Source organism: Hyperolius riggenbachi, chromosome 1 (genome assembly GCF_040937935.1).
Source record: "Hyperolius riggenbachi isolate aHypRig1 chromosome 1, aHypRig1.pri, whole genome shotgun sequence".
Lineage (NCBI taxonomy): Eukaryota > Metazoa > Chordata > Amphibia > Anura > Hyperoliidae > Hyperolius > Hyperolius riggenbachi.
This window is the reverse complement of record NC_090646.1, coordinates 397147798-397166704: the sequence shown is the minus strand read 5'-3', so window position 1 is coordinate 397166704 and position 18907 is coordinate 397147798.

The following is an 18907-nucleotide window of genomic DNA, read 5'->3' as shown; positions in this document are numbered from 1 at the left end:
TTTGGCCCCTTCAATGTACTCCAAGTTTTTATGATCAGTATAAACTGTAATTGTATGTTCTGCCCCTTCAAGCCAATGACGCCACTCGTCAAAGGCTAACTTAATGGCCAGAAGCTCCCGATTGCCAATATCGTAGTTCCCCTCAGCTGGAGAGAACCTATGAGAAAAGGAAGGACAGAGATGGAGTTTGCCTTGTAAGCCAGAGCGCTGAGACAGTACAGCCCCAACCCTAATTTCTGACGCATCTACCTCAACGACGAAGGGGAAAGTGACATCCACGTGTCTCAGAATAGGAGCAGAACAAAATAGCTTTTTAAGCATCGCAAAAGCAGACTGTGCCTCTGCCGACCAATGGTAAGTGTCAGCCACTTTTTTGGTAAGGTTGGTTAGGGGCGACACTACAGAGGAAAACCCTTTGATGAACTTCCTGTAGTAATTGGTGAAGCCAAGAAATCTCTGGAGTGCCTTCAAACCTACAGGTTGCGGCCACTCCAACACAGCAGAGACCTTTTCAGGGTCCATGGAAAGGCCTGAAGTGGAAATAATATATCCCAGAAAAGGGACTTGAGTGACCTCGAAGAGGCACTTCTCCAACTTGGCGTATAACGAGTTCTGCCTTAATTTACGTAACACAAACTTCACATGTTTACGATGTTCCGTTAGGTTGGGAGAAAAGATCAGTATATCATCCAAATACACTACCATGAATTTTCCAAGAACTTCCCTAAAAACGTCATTAATCAATTGTTGGAAGATGGCAGGTGCATTACACAACCCGAAGGGCATGACCAGATACTCGTAGTGCCCATCGGGCGTGTTGAATGCCGTCTTCCATTCTTCACTGTCCCTAATGCGTACCAGGTTGTATGCCCCTCGAAGGTACAGTTTAGAGAAAATACTGGCATTGGTTACCTGAGCAAACAGATCGTCTATCAAAGGCAGTGGATAGCGATTTTTCACTGTGATCTTATTTAACCCCCGATAGTCAATACAAGGTCTGAGCCCACCGTCCTTCTTCTGCACAAAAAAATTTCCTTAATGTACTCCTGCATAGCCAGCTTCTCGGGCCCAGACAAATTATAGAGATGACCCCTAGGAGGCATAAAACCTGATCTTAACTCAATGGGACAATCGAAACTTCGATGAGGTGGGAGTTTGTCTGCTGATTTGGGACAAAACACGTCAGAAAACTCCGCGTACTGCATTGACACCGCTTTCACCTGAACCTTGGTGGCACAAACAGCAACTCTCTCCAAACAATGATGATGACAATGGGTTGACCAGCTCTGTAGCTGACCGGAAGCCCAGTCAATCTGAGGGGAGTGTAGTTGCAACCAGGGCATACCGAGGATAATGGTAGAAGTTGCCATTTGCAGGACAAAGAACTGTAGTTTCTCCTTATGTAGCACCCCTATAGTACATAACAATGAGGGAGTCTGGGAAAGAGGCTGTCTACACTGTAACGGAGAATCATCTACCACTGTGACTTGAATCTAACGATCCAGCGAGAGTAAAGGAATACCCAATTTTTTCACAAAGTCATAGTCTATAAAATTAGCTGCAGAGCCCGAGTCCACAAATGCCTCTGTGGCCATGGCCCGACCCTCCCAGGTAATGGAGCAAGGGAGGAGCAAACGGTTATTGTTTAGAGGTAGAAATGGCTCGCCAAGGGTATTACCTCTGACTACACCTAGGCGGCAGCGTTTCCCGACTTCTTAGGACAATTCTGGACAATATGACCCTCCTCAGCACAGTATAGACAGAGTCTTTCTGACCTTCTGGGATTCTTTTCCATTTGCGTTAACCTAGAGTGACCGATACTGCATCGGTTCGTCTTGAGGTGACGAGGGTGGAGAAGAGGCGTTGGAAACAGATCTTACAGCGTTTCTCCCACGGGTCTGACTTTGATCATGAAGGCGGCGATCAACCCGTACCGCCAATGAAATTGCTTCATCTAGGGATTTAGGTTCAGGATGCCCTAACATCAAATCAGAAACTGCATCAGATAATCCTGACAGGAAACAGGCTAACAATGCATACGTTCCCCATCTAGCTGATACAGCCCACCTCCTAAACCCTGCGGCATAAACCTCCACCGGATTACGGCCCAGCCTGAGAGTCTTTAGTTTCCTTTCAGCAGTGATAGCAATATCCAGATCATCGTATATAACGGCCATGACCTTAAAGAACTCCTGAACTGAAGATAAGGCCTTATGCTCAGCTTGCAGACTATATGCCCATGTTTGTGAACCTCCTGACAGTAGGGTCTTTATAAATGTTTAGAGATGTCGCGAACCTCCGATTTTAGGTTCGCGAACCCTGTTCGAGAACCTCCGCGAAAGGTTCAGTTCGCGAAAAAGTTTGCGAACCGCAATAGACTTCAATGGGGAGGCAAACTTTGAAAATTTTAAAAAATTCTACCGGCTGGAAAAATGATAGAAAACATGTTTCAAGAGCTCTAATACCTGGAGGCACACCTGATTGAGTGAAATATACATCACTGCTGAAACACCCTTCCTCCCTCCCTCCAAGCAAGGTCCTTATACCATTTGACTCAGTTGTCTGCCTACACTAATTAGTTATGGGACAGCTGCTACACACTCTGCTAGGGAGATTGTAATTAGCCTCTTGTGGGTCCCCTCCCTCCTCCCACCTTCTTCCCTTCTGCCTATTCCCTCCTCCCTCCTACCGGAGGAAGGAGGGTCTCATCTGCCAGGAAATTATACTATTTCAGAAACCAGTTTACATCATACCATGGCTGGGAATCGAACCCAGATCTCACTAGGTGGTGGGCAAGTCACCCTAACCACTGTACCACTACAGTAGTAACTGAAGCCTGCCTAAAATTTACCATTTATGCTCAATGCAATAGAAACATTAGGTTGCTTAAAGGGAACCTTAACTGAGAGTGATATGGATGTTTCTTGTAAACAATACCAGTTGCCTGGCAGTCCAGCTGATCTTTGTGACTGCAATAGTTGCTGAATCACACCCTGAAACAAGCATGCAGCTAATCCAGTCTGACTTCCGTCAGAGCACCTGATCTGCATGCTTGTTCAGGCGCTGTGGCTAAAAGTATAAGAGACACAGGATCAGCAGGCGATTCAGGCAACTGGTATTATTTTAAAAGGAAAAATCCATGAAGCTGAAAAACAAATCGCTAAGGATATCAAATCTAACCCAAAAAAGTTTTACAAGTACATTAACTCTAAAAAAAGAAAGGTTGACTGTATAGGACTCCTAAAGGATGAGGATGGGAACTCAATGGTGGATGACCAAGGTAAGGCAGAGTTATTAAATGCTTTCTTTGCTTCTGTCTTCACAAAAGAAACAGCACTGTTGCAAACTACAGAGGCGGAAGAGTCTCAATCTTCTAACTGTAATATTAAATACTTAACGCAGGAAGAAGTGAAGGCAAGACTAAATAAATTAAAAATAGACAAGGCACCTGGCCCGGATGGCATGCATCCTCGGGTCCTAAGGGAATTAAGTTCAGTTATAGATAAACCCCTTTATCTTATCTTTTGTGACTCTCTTGCAACTGGCAGAGTCCCAGTGGATTGGCGTACAGCCCACGTTTTCCCATTATTTAAGAAGGGCAAAAAATCTGATCTGAGAAATTATAGACCTGTAAGTTTAACATCAGTTGTATGCAAACTATTTGAGGGGTTACTAAGAGATACTATACATGACTTCATAGTAGAAAATAATCTTATTTCTCAGCATCAACATGGGTTTACTAAAGACAGGTCCTGTTTGACTAACATGCTCAGCTTTTATGAGGTAGTGAATGCTAATATGGATATTGGGAATGCTGTAGATGTGATATACTTGGACTTTGCAAAGGCCTTCGACACTGTTCCCCACAAAAGTCTGGTGCAAAAGTTGAGGATGCAAGGACTGGGGAAGAGTCTGTGTTCATGGATAGGGAACTGGCTAATGGACAGAAAACAAAGAGTTGTGGTCAATGGATCATACTCAAAATGGGAGACTGTTAGCAGTGGGGTCCCACAGGGGTCTGTTCTGGGTCCAGTGCTCTTCAATTTATTTATTAATGACCTAGTAGATGCAGTAGTGAGCAATGTTGCTATTTTTGCAGATGATACAAAATTGTGCAGAATCATTAACTCTCAGGAAGATAGTGTCATATTGCAACAGGATCTGGATAGGATGGCTATATGGGCACATACATGGCAGATGAAATTCAATGTTGACAAATGTAAGGTCATGCATTTTGGACGTACTAATGGTCTAGCACCATACAAAATAAATGGGATACAGTTGGGGACATCAAACTTGGAGAAGGACTTAGGAGTACTCATTGACAACAAGTTAAATAATCGTACTCAATGCCAAGCAGCTGCAGCTAAAGCTAACAAAATTTTGGGATGCATTAAAAGGGAAATAAAAACTCGAGATGCTAGCATAATATTGCCCCTGTTTAACTCTCTAGTAAGGCCACATCTGGAATATGGAATTCAGTTCTGGGCACCACATTACAAAAAAGATATTGCAGTTTTAGAGCAGGTGCAGAGACGAGCAACAAAATTGATGCGTGGGATGGAAGGTCTCACTTATCGAGAAAGGTTAGATAAACTGGGTTTATTTAGTCTAGAGAAAAGACGCCTTAGAGGGGATCTAATTAACATGTATAAATACATCAGAGGGCAATATAATACCTTGGCGGATGAGCTTTTTGTCCCTAGGCCTTCTCAAAGGACTAGAGGACATGATCTGCGCATGGAGGAAAAACGTTTTAGCCATTTATTTAGGAAAGGGTTCTTTACAGTAAGAGTGATTAAGATGTGGAATGCATTGCCACAGGAAGTCGTTATGGCAAACTCTATACCTGCATTTAAAGGGGGCTTAGATGCTTTCCTTGAGTTGAAAGACATCCATGGCTACAATTACTAGGTAATGCCTAATGATGTTGATCCAGGGATTTTATCTGATTGCCATCTGGAGTCGGGAAGGAATTTTTCCCTTTAGGGGCTAATTGGACCATGCCTTGTAAGGGTTTTTTCGCCTTCCTCTGGATCAACAGGGATATGTGAGGGAGCAGGCTGGTGTTGTACTTTATACTGGTTAAACTCGATGGACGTATGTCTTTTTTCAACCAAAATAACTATGTAACTATGTAACATATCCTTCTCCGTTTAGGTTCCCTTTAAGGATTCGTAGCATAAAAGCCAACTCACATTAGCTGGTATTTGAACCTGGGTCTCACTGTGTGGTGGGCAAGTCACCCTAACCACTGTACCACTACAGTAGTAACTGAAGCTGGCCTAAAATTTACCATTTATGCTCTACCTGGCTATCTGGGGTTCTCTTTTGACAACTGTTAAACACAAAAGACAAGGCCATGTCTGGCTACATATCCGTAAGCAGTGGCTGCATGGTGTAATGGTTAAGGGCTCTGCCTCTGACACAGGAGACCAGAGTTCAAATCTCAGCTCTGTCTGTTCAGTAAGCCAGCACCTATTCAGTAGGAGACCTTAGGCAAGTCTTCCTAACACTGCTACTGCCTATAGAGCATGCCCTAGTGGCTGCAGCTCTGGTGCTTTGAGTCCGCCAGGAGAAAAGTGTGATATAAATGTTATTTGTCTTGTCTACTTTTTCTCTTGTATTGAGCATAAATGATAAATTTTATTGCAGTCACAAAGATCAGCTGGACTGCCAGGCAACTGGTATTATTTACAGGAAACATCCATATCACTCTCAGTTGAGGTTCCCTTTAAGCAACCTAATGTTTCTATTGCATTGAGCATAAATGGTATATTTTAGGCCAGCTTCAGTTACTACTGTTGTGGTACAGTGGTTAGGCTGCTTGCCCACCCCACAGTGAGACCCAGGTTCAAATCCCAGCCAATGTGAGTTGGCTTTTATGCTACAAATCCTTAAAGGGAACCTAAACGGAGAAGGATATGGATTTTTCCTTTTAAAATAATACCAGTTGCCTGAATCGCCTGCTGATCCTGTGTCTCTAATACTTTTAGCCGCAGCCCCTGAACAAGCATGCAGATCAGGTGCTCTGACTGAAGTCAGACTGGATTAGCTGCATGCTTGTTTCAGGGTGTGATTCAGCCACTATTGCAGTCACAAAGATCAGCTGGACTGCCAGGCAACTGGTATTGTTTACAGGAAACATCCATATCACTCTCAGTTAAGGTTCCCTTTAAGCAACCTAATGTTTCTATTGCATTGAGCATAAATGGTAAATTTTAGGCCAGCTTCAGTTACTACTGTAGTGGTACAGTGGTTAGTGTGACTTGCCCACCACACAATGAGATCTGGGTTTGATTCCCAGACATGGTATGATGTAAACTGGTTTTTGAAATAGTATAATTCCCTGGCAGATGAGACCCTCCTCCCTCCGGTAGGAGGGAGGAGGGGACCCACAAGAGGCTAATTAAAATCTCCCTAGCAAAGTGTGTAGCAGCTGTCCCATAACTAATTAGTGTAGGCAGACAACTGAGTGAAATGGCATAAGGACCTTGCTTGGAGGAGGGAGGGAGGGTGGGCGGGCCTCGAGCAGTGTGTTTGGCAATAATGTGTCTGCTGACAGTGATATGGAGGGTCAAAGTTTTGTTCAATAGAGCATTATGGGGCGAATCGAACTGCCGCAAAAGTTCGCCTGATGCAGGCGAACGTGAACCCCCAAAGTTCGCCTTGAACCGTTCGCAGGCGAACCGTTCGCGACATCTCTATAAATGTTACCCTCTGATTCTCAGATCCTGACAGATTGGGCCTCAACTCAAAATTAGACAATACACGATTCCTAAAATTCTGAAAGTCAGATCTATGCCCAGAAAACTTTTCAGGTACGGACATACGAAGGTCCGTTACTGGAGGGGATCGCATTGCATCAATGGCTGTTTGAAGTGCCTGTACAGTCCCAGACAGTTGTGTAATCTGAGACTGTTGGGTATTAATCACCCCGGTAAGATTGTTTACCACGGTGGTCAGAACTTCAACTTGGTCACGCAGTGCGTCCATATTGTTTGGTCTGCTGTTCTGTAACGATAGGTGTCAGCGAGAACAGATTTCTCTGATTATTGGTGATCTGCAGTATCACCAATAATACACATGCTATACCTGATTATGTGTGATCTGCAGAATCACCAATAATGCTGGTATAGCCAGAAACAGGACAACCAATGTAAGGGTAGGTGTTTGGTGCAACAGTAATGATAGAGATACCAGCTTTCCCAGAGGAGCTGGAAGATTGGAATATCTCTATATAACTCAGGAATACAAACTCCAGCAAGCTGGAGATACAGACAATAGTGAGATAGTTTACCCGAGGAGTGGGTAGAACTGTAATTAAACAACCGTACTGATCACCCGAGGGGCGGGTGATTCAGACTGTAGTGCAGTCACTATCACCCGAGGCGCAGGTAGAAAGGATAGTACTGTAGTGACTATTCACCTGAGGAGCAGGTGATAAAGACTGTACTGCAGCAACTGACCACCTGAGGAGCAAGTGATTCAGACTGTACTGCAGCTATTGACCAGCTGAGGAGCAGGTGATTTAGACTGTACTGCAGCTACTGACCACCTGAGGAGCAGGTGATTGAGACTGTACTGCAGCTAGTAATCTCCTGAGGAGCAGATGATTCAGACTGTACTGCAGCTACTGACCACCTGAGGAGCAGGTGATTCAGATAGTACTGCAGCTAGTATTCACATGTGAAGCAGGTGATGCTAGCAGAGGATCCCTCACCAGTGACTAGGCTCACTGGTGAGGACAGGAGAGTCAGACAAGCAGGTTTGGCAATGAGCGGACAGATACGGTACAGAGACAGAAAGCTAGATCAGAGTAGTGTTTCAGGCAGAGTCGGCAACTAAATCAGATAGGAAAAGGTACAGGATCAGTAAACAGAAGAGTAGTCAAGCTAGCAGAAGGTCATAACAAATAATACAATTAAATTAGTACTTTAAACTATCAACAGAATCTGGCTAAGTGTGGATCCCCAGCTCCTGCTGGTTCTAGCACACTTTGGGATCTGACTAGGTCTGAGTGCTAACATGTAGCATTTGCAACAGCAGACGCGGAGCAACTGAATGACCTGTCCTATATATACTGCAAGCGCTCCACAGCGCCGCCCCAGTCACTCAACCAATCCGGAGCATAGCTGGAGTCAGCTGATTGCCTGATCAGCTGACTCCCCTTCTAGTTGCATAAAGGTCCTGTCGCCTGACGCGCACGCACGTAGCCCTTAGTCTATGAGCAATAGAAGGACCAGGCAAAGCACCAGCGTGTAACTGCGTGGCGGAACCCGCAAGCTGCGACGCGGAGATAGCCGCCATGAAGCTTGCTGTTGCGGCCGTATCTCCGCTATCCATTACAGCTGTCATGTGAAAAGTGTAGGCAGTTGTAGATTCTGACTTCAAATGATCTTTGCTCATTGAGAAACGTTGGTGGAAGTCCCCTTGCATCTTCCTCCTGATGATCTCATGTGGATGATAATGGGGTTGGAAGAGGGTTTGAACATCTGTCTGTATAGTGAAATTGTAATCTTAAAGCAATCTTGAAGTGAAAAGAAACTAATGAGATAAATAATTGTATCTATAGTCCTAGTTCAAGTAGGAATTTCCTGATCTTATTTCTGCACTAAAGGTTAAAAATCTAGGTTTAAAGTTTTGACTTTTTCTACTTTCTTTGAAACTTTCACTATGGTCAGACATATACATATCACATATCTGATTGTAGGATCCATTCTTGTTTCTGTACTAGTGGAATTCTTTCAATAATTTTTGTTTCTGAAAGGTAACATGCAGCAGTCAAATGTCAAAACCAAAGGGACATGGAAAGCCTATTACATGTCTGAGGTAAACTGTTTATAAAAAAATATTAGAAACATGTGTACAGCAGTGTGAGAGGCTATTTCATGTGGCTTCATGATACATACATTGGTATAGTATCTCTTCAGGCCCTTTCACCCTGGGACATTGCAATGCGGTCCCCTTTTTTACACAGGGTAACGCTAGAGCAATGAAAGTCTATGGGGCCTTTCAAACTAAATGTGACGCAATGCGCCGGAAGCATCGCATCTGATGCAAAAGCATCCGTGTGGTGTCGGGCAACATGCACGGCGACATGTGGCGCACCGGAAGTCGTGTAAGTCTATGGCGATGCTGGTTTTTCTAAACTGTGTTTGCATTGCAGCATACATTTGCAGAAGCATATTTTTAATACAATTCTGCACAGTTCTTATGTCAGCCACAGGAAGTGAGCGCTAGAGAGCTTCACTTCCTGTTTTGCCTTATAATTTTGAAATCCCCGAAGGCTGTTTTGGGTGATGCGGTGGGATGCAATCATCTGATTGCATTGCACCTCTACTGCTAGTTTGCAGTGTGAAACCGGCCTGAGGTTCATTTGTGGTACTTCTTACATTGGTAGCTTATGACTTGCTCTATGCGATGGCATTTGCTCCATAAGTCTGAATACCTTTATTTCTATGCATCCAAAACGTGTTTAAACTGAGTGTGATATGAAAAGACATTTAATTCTGAGATATTAGCACAAACTGATGTCAGTTTAGGAAATGCTATTAAAGAGCAACTCTGGCCAAAAAAAGGTTTGAATGACAATACATGTAATCTATGTACTGTGTACAGTTAGATGAACATATACATTTTATATCTGGTACATTGTAGTGGATAGAACAGACTCACATTTACATGTGGGGTTGGTGTGGCTGTGTAATATTTAAAGCTGTAGGCTTGCTATACACCAGCGGTTTTGGATGCTTGCCTTGCTTACCAGGGCGAAAAGGGATAATTTGCATATTCAGTAGTGGAGCATTGTGGGTAGCCACAAATGTTCATTTATAGCTGAATTATTGCAAATTTCCTTCTGTTTTAAGAAGGCAAATTTTACCAAACATTTATATTTGTAACTAAAACTAAAACACCATTGTACATATGAACATATGCAACCCAGGTGGGTACAAGCACTGGTCAAACAACTATTACAAGAAAAACAACACACTACCTGTAAATGCTGTTCAACCACCTGCTGTTTATTGTAATTGGAAAGCTGGCCCCGAGTCTTAACAGAAATACTCAAGTACTCCCGCAGTAAGAACTCAAAACTGTAATGGATAGCGGAGATGCCGCCGCAACAGTGAGCGGCATGGTGGCTGTCTCCACATCTCAGCCGGCGGTTTCCACCACGCTAATACATGGTGGAGTTTTGCCTGGGACTGTGAGTAGTGGGGAGGCTGCCGCAGCGGTGAGCGGCATGGCGGCTGTCTCTGCGTCTCAGCCGGCGGCATCCGCCGCGCTATTACATGGTGGAGTTTTGCCTGGTCCTTCAGTTACACATAGACTGAGGGCTAAGCGCACCAGGCGACAGGACCTTTATGCGAATAGAAGGGGAGTCAGCTGATCGGCTGGTCAGCTGACTCCAGCAGTGCTCCTGATTGGCTGAGTGACTGGGGCGGCGCTATGGGGTGCTCTCAGTATACAGTATATAGAACATGCCTGTCAGTAGCTCCTTGTCTGCTGTTGCAAATGCTACGTGTTAGCACTCAGACCTGTCAGATCCAAAAGTGTGTTAGAACCAGCAGGAGCTGGGGATCCACACTTAGTCAGATTATGTTGATAGCTAAAGTATTAATTGAATTGTATTATTGGTTATGACCTTCTGCTAGCCTTGACTACTCTTCTGCTTACTAATTCTGTGCTTCTGCCTATCTGATCCTGTTGCGACTCAGCCTGAACTCTACTCTGATTTAGCCTTCTGTCTTTGTACCTTATCTGTCCGTGTGTTACCAAATCTGCCTGTCTGACTCTCCTGCCCTCACCAGAGAGCCTAGTCCCTGGTGAGAGAGTTTTCTGTACAGCTAACCACCTGCTCCTCAGGTGACCAGTAGCTGCAGTACAGTCTGAATCACCTGCTCCTCAGGTGATCAGTAGCTACAGTACAATCTTAGTCACCTGCTCCTCAGGTGATTAGGAGCTGCAGTATAGTGTTAATCACCTGCTCCTCATGTGATCACCGGCTGCAGTGCAGTCTGAATCACCCGCTCCTCGGGTGATCAGTATTTGTTGTATTACTGTTGCACCAAACACCTATCTTTAAATCTTGTTGTCCTGTGTCTCGCTATACTTGCATTATTGGCGATTCTGCAGATCACTACATAATCAGGTATAGCATCTGTATTATTGGTGATACTGCAGATCACCAATAATCGGAAAATCTGTTCTTGCTGACACCGATCGTTACAAAAACAACCTGCGGTTAGTTGGGCCCAAATGGCAGTCCGTGGATGATGCATCTGACCGATCCATGGAGGAGGTGGTAACTATTGTATGGACAATTTTCTTATATAAGTATGATCAGTATGACTACAAGTAGGATTCTGCACCAAACGATATACAGTATGTGAAATTATTTTCAGTGTCATGAAAATACAGAGTCCAGCAAGACATGACCCAGTTTGAGGGTGCCAGTACATATAAGATGAGTAGCTGCCAAGAAACAAGGACATTTATGAACTTCCATTTATGATTTTGGTTGCTGGAACTAGGAAAGGGTGACAGAGACGTTTGTGAATTCTCTTGGGCCCAGGAGGAGTGATTTTGTTCTTTTTTTCCTGAACTTTGCCATTTTTTCTGACAGCTGAACTATTTTTTGCTACATGTAGCTGGCTGCTGGATACATACTTACATATATACATACATATTTTTTGACTTTTCAAGTACCACCCATCCTGAATTACTTTTTTTCAGTATTGGGGTAATGACCCCTTAGTTCAGGAATGATTGTATGGTTTCTAGGGAATGGTGTTGTGATCGCGGGGGGGGGGGGGGGGGGGGGGGTATGGGGAGGGGGGGGGTTTCATGAAGTGACTGGGTGTCACTGTTACCACTTGCACATGGGGCAAATTAGGAGCATGGAGTACAAGGTTGGTTCTCACCATATATATAATCATTTACTATGAGTACCATGCCCACTGGCGCGTTGTACAATATTGGTACAAAGATATTATTGGGAATGTACACATTTTGAATTGCATGTGGTTGCCTTGGATGTCTACAGCTGAGATAAAGTTAGGGCATGTTTGCCTTTAAGGTATAACCTGTGTGCATATATATATATATATATATATATATATATATATATATATATATATATATACATATATATATATATATATATATATATATATATATATATATACAGTATATATACATATATATATATAACCAGCCTGGTTCCCTCCCCGTCCCTCCCTCTCCTGCTCTCTGCCTGTCTGGATGAAATTACATCTCTCTTCACAGTGTGTAGGAGAGAGGAAAGACAGCAGAACAGCTGCAGCCTGTCTTATCATGTCTGTTTGCTATAATTTTTTTTTCAGATGTCTGCCTGCCTGTCTTGATTAGATCACTCCTAATGTCTTTCTACCTTCTCAGGGAAGCAGGTATTATAAGCAGGAAACTTTTAACTTGCTGTTTCTGTGAAGAATGGCACTCCTGTCAGGATGCAACAGGAGGAGTCACTCACTTCCTCTTGGCTCCGGCTGTCCATGTGTCTCATCAAAAGAACGCAGCCAGCTGCTCTGCACACAGAGATCAAGGAAGTCTTGGTGGCAGGGAGACACATGGGCAGGAGCAGTCTGATCTGAGGTCAGACAAACAGATAGCCTAGCACACAAACTGTAACCCAAGGTCAATTTCCACCACAAATCAAGCTGTCGTGTGCTTCTTGCTTTCTCCCCCCTCATTTATTTTTAAACCTTGTGAAGGACTGGAGGATACAAAACCTGCGGAGTCCCAAGAGACAGCATGCCCTCTCAGACCATGCTAACTTACAAAAAAAAAAGCTGTTCACATTTTCTGTACAATTATGCAGATTTTCAGTTTGATTTCACTGGAGATGAGCATTCTGCATCCAAACGCTGTACCAAATAACTCGGGACAGAACATGATTTTGGAGCAAAGCGGACTGCAACATGGGGGGTGTGTTAAGTCACCCTTGACACCCCCTCTGTATGCTGCCCTCCATGGTGTGTTCCAGCTCACAATAATTCTAAAGTGGAATACAATACTAAGTAGGAATTAGCTGGTGAGCTGGAACGCACCATTGAAGGCAGTGTTAAGGGGTAAGTTAACCCCCTATACTGTGGTCGGTTATGCTTCAAAATCGTGTTCTGTTCTGAGTTATTCGGAACAGCATTCAATGTAGAGCACTCACCCCTAGATCTCACAGACATATAAGACATGCTGATAATACACAGGTTTTAGAGCTATTAATAAACATTCTTGTAGAAAGCCAGACAAAAACACCAAATCGTTGTCTAACCATAATTTTACCTTCCTGATCACTAACCTATACACTAGTGCTATAAATCCCCATCTGCTCATTAACCTAGAAACTATCACATTTTTTGTGTTATAAGTAAATTTCCTTGTGATTTGAATTATCTGCTTGTTGTTGGTAATATTATGATAATTTTGCATGGTGATGGTAATGTCTGCATATTGTTGGTATTCTCTACATGCCTGCATTACCTTGCATGGTTTATTTCATAAAAAGAGGGGGCATGATTTGTGTGTGTGGCCTGTGCTGAGGGGTGGGGCTTAGGACGCCAAATCTTTTGTGCCTATAAGCTCCTGAACTGTAAACCCAGCGCTGTGGCTAGGTAATGCACATTAACACTGCGTTACCATCACATACAGTAGATACAGTGAAGCATACAGAATATGAAAAGTATGCTTTCCTGTACCTGGTAACGTGTGTATTTGGAGGTAACACACTGCAGCAGTGCATTAATATAACGTTACACCTTACAATGCGATGCAAACGTCGCACTGTGAACGCCCAATAGGATTATCATTGCAGTGTCCAACTGTGAATAAGCTATCAGTTTTCTTGTCTTGCAATTTTTTCCCCCATAAATATAATTTCCAGGTGGAGGGAATAAGTTATGGTTGCCATTTTTGAAAGTAGCAAACATGGGTACACGGTTTGATTCAATGATAACACCAGTCTCTATTCTTTTAATCAGTTTAGGAAATATTTATTTATTGTATCTATTCTAGATAAAGAATGGTGAGGATGCGTTGTAGTGATGAGCACTAATTTCACATAATCATAATTTTGCATTGTAATTCAAAATTAGGATGCAAAATCGTAATGCAAAACGATTCCTGATTGTAACCACAATCAGGAATCGTAATTTTACAACTACGCATAAATTTGTGCTGACTTTAGCAGTTTATAGCAAAGCCCCCATACATGCTAGCATTGCAAAAATGACTACGTATGTTAAGGAGAATAGTGGGAACAACTCAAAAAAAACTTTTTGCAAAAAGCCCATGTAGATTTTGAGAATTCTTTTTAAAAAATGTAAAGTAAAAATGTTTTTTAAACTCGGGAAAATGACATTTTGCATTTAAAAACCATTTTTACTGATTTTTCATTGATTTTCACAGAACTTACTAGGCTGTTTTGATATTTTTGGGTGATGAAAACAAAATTACATGAAATCACACATTATTACGCAAATTAGGAATACATTATGCTAAATCAATAGAATTTTTCATACCGTAATTACATGTGGCTCAGAACTCTGGAGTACTCTTAAATATTGATGGAAATCAGCAGAATCGTGTCTACTGATTGGGGAGGTAAGTCCACAACTATCTCCTTTTAAACAGTTTTTAACATATTTTATACCTGTGTTGGCGCCTCTGTTCTAACTATCAGTTTATTGGGCAGAGGATGCACCTGTGATACATTGTGCAGCAGCAGAGTGGACACAGAGGCAGTCAGGAAGCCAGAGAGGGGAAGACAATGGCCAAGGTGTAGTTAGGCTGGACTCATGGAGGAAACCAGAGCCAGGTAGATATCTCCAGAAGGATGGTGAGTCTTCTGGCTGGGAGAGATATAGTACCTTAATTTGAATAGTGATTGATATATATTATTATTATTTAGTATTTTTATAGTGCTGACATCTTCCGCAGCACTGTAAAGAGTATATTGTCTTGTCACTTAACGGTTCCTCAGAGAAGCTCACAATCTAGTCCCTACCATAGTCATATGTCAATGTATGTATCGTGTAGTGTATGTATCATAGTCCATGGCCAATTTATTGGAAAGTATGTTTCTGGGATGTGGGAGGAAACCGGAGTGCCTGGAGGAAACCCACACAGACACAGGGAGAACTTACAAACTCTGTGCATATAGTGCCCTGGCTGGAATTCAAACCAGGGGCCCAGCACTGTAAGGCAAGAGTGCTAACCACTACGCCACCATGCTGTCTAAAATAATAGTGGGTCTTCTGCACAATAGGGTGCTGGGAGGGAGAGGTATAGTACTTCAATTTGCAGGTAATCCAGAGAACAGAGGGGGCTGAAAAAATGGGCGCATGAACGGTCAGGTGCCGCAACTGCTAGGTAATTATATAGATAGATAGTATTTGAATATACTGTACATTCCTGCGTGTAAGACTACTTTCTAACCCTTGAAAATATTCTGAAAAGTTGAGGGTCGTCTTATACGCTGGGTGTCATTGATGCCGGGTGATACGCCCTATCCTGTTACTGCCTCTTAGATCTCACTGCTGAGGGAGTGCAATCTATTCTTCCATACCGCTCTGATAAACAGGTAGACAAGGAGAGCTGACCAGTCTACTTAAGGAGAGTTGACCAATGCAACAAGTCAATTGACTATATACTGTTATATACTGGGTAACACATACAGTACAGCACCACTATCTGTTCATACAAAGTAGCAGTACAGGATTTTTTTTTATTTTTATTTTAATTTAGTGTGCGTTGGAAGAGGGGTAGTCTTATACGCCCAGTCGTCTTATACGCCGGAATATACGGTATATATATATATATATATATATATATATATATATACCGTATATATATATATATATATATATATATATATATATATATATATATATATATACCATATATATATATATATACAGTATATAATGTATATAATGTACACACGTGTGTTTTATTATACCCTGTTTGAAAAGAATTTCCGTTGTGATTAACAAATACTACTACTACTAATTATTCTTGTTATTACGATAATTTTAAAATGTAGTGGTAGTTACAATATTAGTATTTGTAGTATTCTCTTTCCAATGGTTTGATCGCTGTATTTGATTATTTGTTATTGTCCAATATATTGCACTAGTAATAATGCAAGTCACTTGGGTAGTCTGAAACCTGTAGAATCACTGCCTGAAAAGTGAACCAGAATGAATGAAAACCCTTTTGTAGTTATATTAAGCAGTCAATAACAACCTTCACCATTAACTTTTAATTTAAAAATCAAGATTGCTTTGAGTAAGTTCAGAAGTCAAAACATGGTGCTTCAAATGTGGTGCAGCAAAATACTAATGAAAAATACTAACTGCCTAGAAAGCTTTTTATCAATGTTAAATGACATCTCTAGCGGGGACACTGAGAGTCACACTGAATCCCTTGCTGAGGATTCTATTGACTTGATCTGTCATGGGCTGTTCAGTGTGCTGTGCTGTGAAGCATGTTTGAAATCCTTTCATCTCAGGTACTATGTATTATTTAAAAATGTCAAGGCACTGAAGGCAGCATTGCTTAACATAGGATTTGAATGATGCAGAATTAATCTGAAACATGTGAATACAATAACTGTTTATAGAGTTGTTTTAATTTTGTACAGCAATAAATAATAGTATATCATTTCTTTTGTTCTACAAGTAACTGATAAAATAAAAAATTGTTTTATTTTAGTAAGCTGACTTCATGCACAAAGCTATTGGCAGTGCAACCCATCTAAACATTTTCCAGAAATACGAAGGAGGGGTCAGAGCCAGAACAAGGTCCTCCAGCACCCAAGACTGAGGCACCAAAGTGCGCCCCTCCATTCCTCCCACACCAACCATCACACACTGATTGCTATTAGATTGAGAAGCACCCCCCACCCCCACACACACACACACACTTTAACTACTTTAGCCTTTTGAACTGATACGTCCAAAAGGCTGCAGCCGCGCCGCTGCCCGCTCCCGCAGCCCATCGCGCACATGTGCGCTCTTGTGCTGTTGCCAGTTAGCCGGAGATCAATGAATGGGAACGGAGTTCCCATTCATTTATCTAAGTCCCCGTTAGAAAGACCAACTGCTTCTATTAGAAGCCACGATCTTTCTAAAGAAAAAAAAGTATCACGTCCTCCTTATACTTCCTGGAAGCAAGAGCACTCACTTACAGGAAGGAAATTTTTTGGGGACTGAGACCATCTTGTGGTCAAGTAGTAAAACTACATCTACATACATTTTTTAAAATAAAATCTCAAAAAATTACATTTAAAATTAACTGTTTACCACCCACACTACAAAAAATACCCAAATAATATTGTTAACTACCAAAAAAAAAATTTAAAAAAAAAAACATAAATAGTTACCGAAAGGTCTGAACTTTTTTAATATGCATGTCAAGAGGGTATATTACTAATATTTTTTTAAATTATAAGCTTGTAAATAGTGATGAATGCAAAACTGAAAAAATGCACCTTTATTTCCAAATAAAATATTGGCACCATACATTGTGATAGCGGCTTAATTTAAATGGTGTAATAACAAATGGGCAAATAAAATAGATGGGTTTTAATGATGGATTATGGTAGCATGTATTATTTTAAAGCTATACTGGCTAAAAACTGAGAAATAATCAATTTTTCTATTTTTTTCTTAATATTGCCATTAAAATGCGTTTAGAAAAAAAGAATTCTTAGCAAAATGTACCACCCAAAGAAAGCCTAATTGGTGGTGGAAAAAAACAAGATATAGATCAATTCATTGTGATAATGAGAACGTTATTGGCGAATGAATGGGAGGTGAAAATTGCTCGAATGCATAAGGTGAAAAACGACTGAAGGCTGAAATGGTTAATCTCAAGTTTTTTGGCTTGCAGTGACTCACTGCCATGTATCCCATTTTTTTATTTCTCTCTGCTTTAAACACAATAAGGGAATTATTGCTGAGTGAGTTGTGCTCCCCCTCCTACACTGTGCCCAGAGGCTGGAGCCTCTCTTGCCTCTGCCTCGGCCCGGCTCTGGGCAGGGATGAATACTACCACAACTTAGCTTAGTTAACATTTCTACGTAAAAAGGGGTAATGGGTTTACAGGCAAACTCTGGGCAGTATGCTGTTGTGTAAGTAGAACTTACCGACACATTTTATTAAAAACTAGAAAAAAAGGCAAACCTTATGCTCTTGTCTAAATTTTGTCTAAATTTGGAAACTTGTAACGTGCACACTCATAAAAAAAAATCCAAAAAGGTGAAAAGTCATCCTAAACTAATGAATAATGAAAAAAAATTTGATAATTGTACATAATTTATTCCCTTTTATAAGTATATCCTTGGATTTCATTTTTTAAAAATATATTTTAATGTACCGTATTTCTACTGTGGGCTTTTTGATTCTCTACCCCTTTGCTCACAGCAGCAAGACATTAGTTCTGACTGTTAAGACACCAGTGAGCAGGTTAACTCTACAAAGAAAATTCCCTACCACAGTATTGCAGTTAGATGCTGCAGCCTGCTACATTTTCCACCTCTCGAGAAAGGAAGAGGCAAAACAACAGGGCAGAGAATATTAACCACTACCAGACCAGCATGGGTGAAATCTACATCCTGCTTCTGGCTGCGCTGCTCTTACAGGATGTAGATTTCAACAATTGTCACTGTGCAATCCCGCTGCCCCCAGCGATCGCGCCACTCTGCTCCCGCCGCAACCCACTCAGTATGACAACAGAGCTCTGTGAGCCCTGTCATCATTGGGGCAGAGAACGATGGTACTTAAAGGGGCACTACGGCGAAAAATTTTAACATTTTAAATATGTGCAAACATAGACAAATAAGAAGTACTTTTCTCCTATGTTGCTG